Below are 10,505 nucleotides of genomic sequence, written 5' to 3'. Positions count from 1 at the left end.
TAGGGTGCCACGGAACCACTTGTTTTTAAAGTTACAGACTAACACAGCTACCTCTCTCATACTCTTTTGTAGCTGTTGTTTAACATCCATCAGAGACACTAGTGGAATGAAAAAAGTGTTGCCGTATATTATTAAAACATACGTTTCTTTTCCAAATATGGAATAGAAATATTGATGAAACATTATCTTCATTTTTATCTAGCAATAGACCAATAGCACTGTTAGGGCTCTTTTTGATCTTGGTATTCTAAAAAATACACAACCTCCCCTCCTTCTTGTCTGTAACTCTGCTGGCCATAGATTTCTCCTTGTGTTCCTTTGCTTTCCTTATCAATTTTCTACAATTCCTAGCTTTTGATTTATATTGATTAGTCAGCTTCCTCTTTCTTGCATTTTTATTTATATTTTTATAGCTGCCTTCACTTCCCTTCTACACCAGATAATTTTTTTAACCAAGATGGCTTAAAAAAATGTATGGAGGCCATGAAGTACACTGGAAAAGTGAAGGCTTTCACAGCTGCAGCTAGAGCTGTTACTACCTGGTGCATGCATCAAGGATTTCAACCCAATGCTTTCACCAGCTCTAAATTCAAATAATTGCCATGGAAATATATCTACACTTTATTGTGGGGTTTGTGTAGGAGAGAATGAGACATATCCTGTTGATGGGGCTTGGTGGGGAGGAGAGTTACTCAAATGGTAAGAAAGACAGATAGGTTTGTCTAGTCTGCTCTGGGTAGGGGCACATATCAAAGAAATTACATTGGTGACAGTGCGTGGGATGGTTTTCATTCCAAGTGGCAGTTTTATTGGCTTTTAAATTATGTTGACAATGAGTCAGTGACAGATACTGTAGTTAGCAATTCACCCAACCTGAGAAATCACACTGAAGCAAACATGCTAATGCCTGAGTTATAAATAACTTCCAAATGGCCAATAACAGAGCATCTCAGTTTAAAAGGATTGGTTAGATCAGTAATACCAAAGTCACTGTTGGGTTTTTTAAAATTTATTTATCTTTTAATTTCCTGGGACTTTCCTGTGTTTCTTTCAAAAAATTTAAAAACGGGTGAAAAATCTGTGCCAAAAATGAACATCAGTTTTCCAGATAAATAGTTCAGTCAGTAGTGAATGGAGGAAGTGGGAGGAGATGGAGACAGAAAGCAAAGTAACAAAATAGAGGAAAGAAAGAATGTATTGTTTATTAAACCATTCTCGCTAAACTTCATTACAAGAGTTTCCTTTTACAAGTTGATTCTTCATGACTTTTGCAGTTATGCTTCATATAAGCACGAAGGCTCACAGTAGTTTTGGCAGTATCTTTTCCTCCTCACAGGGAAGAGAGGATGTCTGGTACCCATGTCAAAAGCAGGTTAGGAGGGGACCAATATTTCCCTCTCCTTGAGGTCCAGCCCTGCAGTAGTTAGCAGTCTTGGCTGGCTACCTGCTAAGCAATTGCAGCTGCCACCCTCTGTAGTCACATTCCTCCATGCAGGCTTGTGCCGGTCAGTTGGGAATCTGCGAGCAAGGAAGCAAAAAAAATCTCTCAGTACTCTGCATCCCAGCTAGCGTGTTCACTTCCTATGATACTTGGTGAAAGCAAAATTACTAAGGAGATGAATCTGTATTTTAAAACTAATTTATAGATATTCTTAGTCACTGTACGCTGAGATTCTCTGTGTGTAAAATGGCAGTAAAGATAATTTCTCCATTCCCATTTTTTGTGTATTGCTTGTCTCCTAGGCTTAGACAGTAGCTCTTAGTCAGAAGAGGTCTGCTCTTAGGGGAGGGAAGTAATGCCAAATGAAGGTACACAACTCCAGCTATTTTCTTCATGAGGTTAATAGATTTCCACTCCATACGGCTAAATGCAGTGCCTTGTATGGTGTCAAGTCATGCATCTGACGAAGTGGGTCTTTGCCCACGAAAGCTTATGCTCCTACACTTCAGTTAGTCTATAAGGTGCCACAGGACTCCTCGTTGCTTTTGCAGATTCAGAATAACATGGCTACCCCTCTGATACTTAACTCCAGCTATTGGAATAGCATAGCTATTGGAATAACATACCTGAGATGGAGTTACCACGATCTCTCTCGTTGATTCCCATTATGCTTTGTGAGCCAGTGGCATACCAGAGTTGATGAGCATGTGATCAGCAGTTGATTTAGAAGGTCTTTATTAGACCCACTAAATCAACTACTGGAGGGATTGATCCCTGTAGCACTGATATCCCAGTAGCTGTAGACAGCTGACTGGGACCTCTGGGCACTCACTGCAATACAGACAGTTAATAATTGCCTACTTGTTAACCTTTGTGCAATGCTTGGAAGAAGTTAAGTGCAAGGTCTGATTAATAAGGTCTTGCTGCCTTCTGCTCCGACTAAATTATACCCCTGAGAGAAGGCGGCGCACCTTGGCCATTTTTGCTCTCCAAGGTACTTCAGTTGCTGTCTTTGGGGAACGTTGATCGCTTTTGAAATTGTTTGAAGGCTAAGGCTCTTTTTCCAGAGCAAACAAACTTTTCTCCAGGGAACAGGCTGCACACCTCGGAAAGAAAAGCAAAGGAGAAAAGCACAGGAAATTCACTGCGGCACAAGCACACGTACTGTTCTTTTTAATTCTTTCTCGGCCTTGCCTGGAGGATCCTTCCTTTAACCATTACGCTCCTGGGTTCAGAGCGATGTTCCCTGTAAGCTGCACAGCCACGTGGCCATGCAGCAGCCTAATAAGCCCCATGCAGGGGCTCAGGGCTACTGCATATGGAGCTGCCGTGGCCAGGAGAGCGGTACCTCTCCCCTGGCTCTGGCAGCTCATCCAGCCCCAGCAGCGAGGTGCTGCAGCTGAGGGGAGAGGGGGAGGTGCCTTCTCAAAGTTCTCTCACCAACGCCCCCAGCAGCACAGACCTGCTGTAGCTGGGAGATGAGCACCTCTCCCCCAGTCCAGCCTCACTGGAGCTGCCATGACCAGCAGAGAGGCACCCCTCACATGGCCTGGAGCTGTGCAGTGAGAGGACTATGGGGAGCCCTCTATCCCGGGGGAACCTGTACCCCAAACCACTCACCCCTCAGCCCCATCCCAGATCCTGCACCTTCATCCTTGTACACTGACCCTCTGTTCCAACTCCACCTCAGAGTGCACCCCCAACCAGATCCTTCATACCCACTCCAATGAATCTCCTCCCATGCTCCAAACCCTTCCTCTCCCCTCCCCACCACCTATTGTCCACATGCAGGATGAATTTTGTGATGTGCACCAAGAAGGAGGTCACACAAGACTTTTCCATTGCCACAGCATTCCGCAAGAAATGAGATATTCCGGTATCATTTTTAATTTATGCTATGGAGAAGCAAACAGAGTCTGTCTTTAAATCTTTTATCTTTAGTGAAGACCATCACAAAGATAACTTTGAAAGAGTTTGGGTTATGTTTGATACATAGTTTAAACCTCAAATTTAGTTTATGAAATAATATTTTCACCAGACAATTCAGGAACAAAGAAAAAATGCTGAATCACTACAGCTTTGCATGCACTGGCTGTAAACTATGATTTTTGGGACTGTAAAAGATGAAAATATTAGTGACAGGCTGGTTATTGGGTTAACTGACAAGAACCTCTCACACCAACTACAATTAATGACAGGCTTCAATCTACCTGTAGCTACACCGATATCAAAGCAGTCTAGACTAGTCTAACAGCCAAACAAATGGCAGGATCAACGTGACAAACTGGCAAGTAGTTCAGAAGCTATAAACAAACATATGAGTACCAAACATTATTATTATAAAAGACGAGGCTATGAGGATATTTCAGGCAAACAACACAGCCTTTCGAATAAATGTACACTACATGGTAAAAATTCATAGCCCAATAGATATATATTTAGCCAAAGGCACAATGTACAAAAAATGCACAGAATATGGAATATTTTGCAGCTATTTGCCAATCCAGTCAGGGAAGTGAGTAATATTATAGACAATCAAGAGTCATTGTTGCTGGGAGTTATCACATGAGCTGATGCAGTGCCTTCCTGGAGAGCGACACTGAATATTCGCAGAAAAACTATTGACTTTAAAATAGACTCATAAACAGATGTCACAGTTCTCGCAGAAGGAATCTCCAACCTTTCCCAGAACTGAAATCACCTGGCACAACCTTACCTATCCCTTTAGATATTCTGAACTGCATCGGCCAGTTCACCATAGAAACAACTTAGATGCTGCAGGCAAAATTTTTCTCATTGTGTGTGATCAAAGTATTAAAGACCAATAATAGTCTCAGTCAGAGTGTGGTAGCCATAATGGTCCTAGTGAGAAAGGTGGAAGAACTGGACAGGGTATGTGAGGATACCGGACTTTTGAAAGAACTCCTATAGAAATAACTTCGAGACTTTGCTGAACCACATAATAAATATATCTCCGGTCATCTGAAGAAACTCCAGTCATCTGAAAAAGTGGGCTGTGCCCACGAAAGCTTGTGATACCATCTATACGTTTTGTTAGTCTATAAAGTGCTACCAGACCATTTGTTGTTTTTACTATTTATATAGTAAATAGACAGCTCATAGGATTTCTATCCCACTGCTTCAAAAAATGGAAACTGAGTTAAAGAGGATAGAATAGGTTGGCAGAATGGAGAAAATCTGAGCCAACAGCATGGTGTGTCCCAGTGGAACCAGTTGTAAAGAAAAATATGAATCGGTGTGGATCCTACAATTCTTAATAAGTCTGTTGTAAGGAAATAATATAACTTACTGTAGGGGTTCCCCCCTGGTGCGGAGGGGCTTACGTCCGCTCCCCTCAGTTTCCACAGTCGTTCGCGACTCAATGTGCTCGGTTTCGCTTTGTTCCGCTCGGCGGTTGGGGGAAGGGGGTCCAGGCCCGCCCTCGCTCCGGACCCCGACCCAGGACCCTAAGGTAAGGGAAAGGTTCCCCACCGGTTGAGACCCCTAAACTCCCCCGCTCTCGGGGTCCACATCCCCGCCCTGGGCTACTTCTTCCCCCATGTCAGCATGTCCCGCCCCCAGGCTCCTGCCCTGGTCCGGCCCAGGGTTGCCAATACCTGGGTCCGTGTGCTCGCTCCCAGGGGAGGTCCGTCTCCTCGGCGTCCTCCCCCCTTGCTGGGTCGTTGCAGCCTTTTGAATTACCCGCCGGTCACAGGCAGATGATGTCAGTCCCTTCGTCATCCACCGGCCCCCTCTCGGGCCGGCCTCCCTGTGACGTCACCTCCCCCGCCTCCTCCTTCCCCCGCCCTCTGACGTCGCTGCTTGCCGGCCCCGGCTCGCCACCCGGCCGGTGCGCCAGCCCCCCCGCTCAGGGAAGACAGACGACTCTGCCAGCCACGTGGGGGAGTGATCCTCCTCCCCGCGAACGCGGCGTCCCGGCGGCTTCCGGGAGGGGCGGGGCTACCCCGCCACACTTACTAACATTAGATGACTTTCTTCCTAAAGTGAAAGGAGCTACAATACTCTGACCTGAATGACTTGAGTCAATTGTATTCTGGCAAATTCCTTTAGCCAAGGAAAGTGATTTGCTGACTACATTCATCCCATCCTGTGGGAGATTTTGCTTTTTAAAGGTTGCCTTTTGGGATTACGAGTGTGCCTGAAATTTTCTAAAGGAACATGTTAAAAATATTAATGAACACAGATAGAATTACAGTTTCATTGCAATATTTTGATATATGGGTCTTCATTGAAGTTTTTCTTGTGTACTTCCATTGACATTCTAAGCCTGAGCACTCAAAACTCACCCAATGAAGTGGGTTTTTTCCAGAAAAATTCAAGATTCTATATATTTTTGTCCATTTTCTAAGGTGCCACAAGACTCTTCATTTTTTAGCCTAAAAAAATCAATCCAGATGTAAGCACCGCATATTCAGATGTATTCAGGCTGCGGGGAGCATAGCAATATCATGCATCAAGTACTTAATTTTTTAAAAATCATGGGGATTTTAAAATATATGTTGTTTGTTTTATTTGCCTTCTGTTTTTTGAAACTTCAGGGTGCACTGGAGTCTTATTTTCAAGTTTTTCCTCTTTATCAACGGCTAAAAACTTACTTAGAGAGAAAAATCTGAACTTCTCACACAATTGCATAATACCAGAAACTGTGCCTTCTGGAAAACCACCACATTTCCTAGGATTCACAATAAAATCTCAAGAGTGGGCAATAAAGCACAGAGACAACAGCAACTTAGTTGAGGGTCTCCAAATTAGATTTTGGTTTGTTTTAAAGGGGAGTATAGGAAAATTATAAAACCATTGATAGGTGAGGAGAGATGTTGGATTAAAAACAAATCAATTGCTAATCTGTTCGGGGAAAGTTGTGTTTTAATTTAAACATTCTCCTCCGTGTTAATGGTCTTATATAAATGAGGTTGCCTGTGATAGCAGGGGACTTGCATTGATGATCATGGAAATCTCTTCCGGTCCTGTGTGCTTAAACCCAGTCACAGGAGCCTTGCACTTGTGAGTAAAAAGAGCCAAAAAGTTCAACAAGGTAGGAACAAAAGGAATTCTAAAGCACCAGTACCATTTCCTTCTCCACGCTCAGTGAAAAAGCAAATGAAGAGCATCAATAAGAGGACGTACATTTGGTTTTTTAAAACTATTTTGGTCACAGAAGTCCACAATGAGAAAGCGGCAAAAGAAAAGGGAGGATTTTGACTCCATCACTCTGCTTTGGGTGGAGGAGCGTGGAAGGAAATCAACAGCACTTTAATCAGACTTTGGATGCAATCCAGGTTTGTGGTGATTATTATTAAAGAGGATGGTAACACTGCCAGGGAGTGAGGCCCCAAACCTCAAAGATATTTAGGGACCTGGCGCTGAATGATTAACTCTGCTTGGCAGGACTCCAGCCTGTAAGAAGCAACCTGGATTTCCTGCTCCACAGCCAACCCCACACAGGCTGTTAAGGGCAGGGACCTAATTCTACTGTAATCAGCATAAATCTTCCCTCACTGCAGCATCTCATTCTATAACTGACCTGTTGGGATGGGCTGGCTGGCCCTTTAAGGGAAGTCGGGTTCTGGCTCACCTGTAATATGGCAACTATCCCTCTTGCTGATTCTGGATGAGTGAAATAATGAGTTACTGGACACCACTGCCAAAGGGTCAGGAAGGCCTAGAAGTAGGGCCCAACCAAATTCATGGCCATGAAAAAACACATCCTAGACCATGAAATCTGGCTTTGTGTGTGTGTTTACACTATTACTGTACAATACAGCTTACATGGGGGAGACCAGCATTCCTATGACCTTGAAATTGACAAAAATGGACCATGAATTTGGTATGGTCCTACCTATAAGGAGTGAAACCCAGGATCGAGAAGGAATGAAACCTGCGTTCTCTCTCTGGGCAGCAGACAGTCTGGGAAAGCCAAGTTGTAGTCCCTCCTGTTCACTAGCCCAGTGTGAGGTTATTCAACATAGAGGAAGCCTTGTGACTTTTTACACAACTTTGAGAGAGTAGGCCTGAGATGCCTATGTGTGCTCTGCATTGTGTATCTGTGTGTGCACACCTCAGCCCAGCTTCGCTCAGATAAATTGTTATAAGAACACACAGGATCTTTTTTCATGGGAAAAGGCAATCTGCTGTTTACTGAAAGTATGACATGAAAAGCAGCATATGCATTCACACGCACACAGAGGTCCTGCAGATAGTATAGGTACCAGTCTGTTGTGGCTCAATCAGTCTTACTGGCCAGGCAAGATTGACTGAGTGAGGAGTTAGGGTTCCTCAATCACGTTTCAAGGCTCCTCCGAGGCTTGGCTTGCAGGACAGAACCCAGAATCAAATGGCAAGAAAACCACGTTTTATACATGTCAGTTCCCATTGAAATCTATGGGTTTTGCAGTGTCATGCTGCAATCATTCACCCTTAAAAGGTGTTAATCTCAGGGCTTTCCCACAGTTTTCTTTTGATGGCTATTGTCAGGCTTCCCATCCTTATCTCTTGTTTGTGTCTCACTCTTGGGGGTCTGCCTGTCTCCAAGGCTCATCTGTTGAGCTAATTCATTCAGCCCCAGGCACCTTCCATGTTCTCTTGTCATCTCCCCGTCTCTCAAGTCTTGTTGACCATCTGGACCTTTCTGATGACTTTCTCACACATTCTGCACTCACACCAAACAATTTCCAGAACATTCCAGACAAAGGATTACATCGTGCAGCAGACCGAAGGCAGGAGTTTGATGGAGGGCAGGTGCATGGGTCGTTGGGTGAGTGGGTTCTTGTTCCCTGAATAAGCTGCTAGAGACTGCTCAGACACCAATCCAGGCAGACACCTGAGACTCGTTAAGAGGCACCGGCCTGCAGCAGCCACCTAATAGGACACCTGCAGCCAGTTAAGGCCTGCTGGTCCACTATAAAAGGCTTCCCCTTAGGTAAGGCAGGGGAAGGAGAAGAGGGATGGACTGGAGAGGAGGAAGTGTAGAGTGAAGGCAAACTATAGGCTGCAAGCAGGAGGGGTTCCCCCCAAAATGCCTGGGAGAAGGTTCTGTGGGAGCGGCTGGGGAAGTGGCCCAGAGAGAGGCTGCTACTCTGTGGGGATAAAGGCAAGAGTCCACTAGTGGCTGCTACCTAGAGTTCTGGGCTGGCACACGTGCTAAGTGGGCAGGACCGGGTTCCCTCCAGCCCTCCCCAGACCCAGTGGGCTGCCACCAGTAAAAACTTGACTTTGGGACCACAGAAGGGTTTTCCCCTCCAAACGTGTGACTTGCCCATGATGAAAATGGCTTGTTAGCCGGGGACCTCACCTCTAAAAGAAACAAGAGGGAGGGTCACCATGAGCCGCTGAAACATATTAAAAATCTGCCAGGAAGCACAGGCCCCAGGGGGCCCAGTTAGACAGAAGCCCAGGGGGGCAAGCAAGGGGGCCTGGAGATTCAGTCCTGGGCTGTTCGTAACAGAGGAACTGGAGTGGAAGCCAGAGGAGAGGGAAGGCCTGGATTTCATTCCCTCTACCAGCCACTGGAAAGGGAGGTATGAAGTCCATGGACACCAGGGATGGAAGGACTAAGGAGTCTGGACTTGATCAAAGATCAATGTGAAGCTATTGGACTTGTTGTGGTTTCTCTTACTCCAGAAGGAGAGCAACTAAAAATGACCTGGCCAGAGGGCTGAGCTGCAAGAGGAAGCAGATGACTGCAGGGCTGGAGCAGCTGTCATCGGGGGAGAAGGAGATGTCAGCTATGAGGCAACATGCCAGCGGTGAGTCCACTTTGACACCTGTCCTCCACTATGGATCTCTTTTCGTGAACACGTACTGCACCTGGTGCAGGGAACAGCAATAAGCACATAAGAAAGGAAGCAAGTTTTGCACAAAATATGTTTGTCAAAGTAATTTCTCTCATCTACTAGGACTGTCTTAATTGCTTTTTTGAAGTCATTCGCTAGCTCCTCATTATTGTGTATATTAAGTTCAAACCCTTTTTGCCCATGCATTCATGATGTTACTTTGACTTGCAGTTTCTTGATAGTCCATTAGGGCGTGTCTACATAGCAGGGTTTAATATGAAATAAGCTAAGCAAATTGAGCTACATCAGTTGCGTAACTTATTTCAAAATTGGGCAAATCTACACAGCACTTATTTCGAAATAGAGTGCTCTTCCTTTGACTTCCCTTACTCTTTGTACAATGAGGATCATAGGAGTCAGAGTAAGAAATCCTCCAGCTTGACAGTATTTCGACATTATTTTGAAATAACTGCCTGCTGTGTAGACATGGACTAAGTTATTTCAAAATAATGCTAGTTATTTCAAAATAATGTTGCTGTGTAGACATACACTTAGAGATCTCTGTGTGCTGTATAGCGTTCTAGATAGTCTGTGGTCCCTAGCAAACAAGGGAGACAAAGCTGGAGGTCAAGTTGTGTGGAAATCTGTTCGTAGATATAATCAGTTTCCTTAATAAATGTCTCCTCTTTAAGATGGGGAGGTGATTCCACGTATCAAAATAGCATTCAAGACTATACACTCCTTCACGCCTTTGAATATTTCTCATCCTGATTTTCTCTTCACCTTTCATCTCTTTTGCTTTGCTAATAAGATATTACTAACCTCTATTTAATCTGTTTTTCTTAATATCCTTCTTAGCCCCATGATTTTTACTCTTCGCTTGTGTCGACAATAAAAAAAAAATTAGGTAAGAGGGATAAAACTATATTTTTGTAGCTGAAACTACTGCTGTTTGTTGTCCTGAATCTCTTCACCATTTCTGATTAGTTGAATCTGGCATATTGACTTCTCTAGTTCCTTTTGTCAAGTGTCTCTTCTTAATAGGCAATGACTCACTGTGCACAGTGGAATTGTTTACATGAGCAGGTTGGGGGAAATCAAAGAAACCATGTTAAAGTTGAGAATTATAGAGCATTGCAGTTCTTGCATCACTCTAAGTATCGTGAGAATCATAGAATCATAAAATACTAAGACTGGAAGGGACCTCGAGAGGTCATCGAGTCCAGCCCCCTGCCCTCACGGTAAGACCAAGTACTGTCTAGACCATCCCT

The 10,505-nt window shown here is 44.4% G+C and overlaps 1 long non-coding RNA gene across 1 annotated transcript; it reads right to left on the bottom strand.

Annotated features, from left to right (window-relative positions):
• Positions 1–993: 993 nt before the first annotated feature.
• LOC112544059 (uncharacterized) lies at positions 994–2,181 on the bottom strand. The gene is made up of 2 exons (XR_003087374.2): positions 2,068–2,181; positions 994–1,518 (listed from the first exon to the last, which is right to left on the bottom strand). It is a non-coding gene; the product is annotated as an uncharacterized LOC112544059 (long non-coding RNA).
• Positions 2,182–10,505: the final 8,324 nt, after the last annotated feature.

The sequence above is a fragment of the Pelodiscus sinensis genome, chromosome 5 (genome assembly GCF_049634645.1).
Source record: "Pelodiscus sinensis isolate JC-2024 chromosome 5, ASM4963464v1, whole genome shotgun sequence".
Classification (NCBI taxonomy): domain Eukaryota; kingdom Metazoa; phylum Chordata; order Testudines; family Trionychidae; genus Pelodiscus; species Pelodiscus sinensis.
Note: the sequence above shows the minus strand (reverse complement) of the source record. Positions and strands in the feature narration are given on the sequence as shown.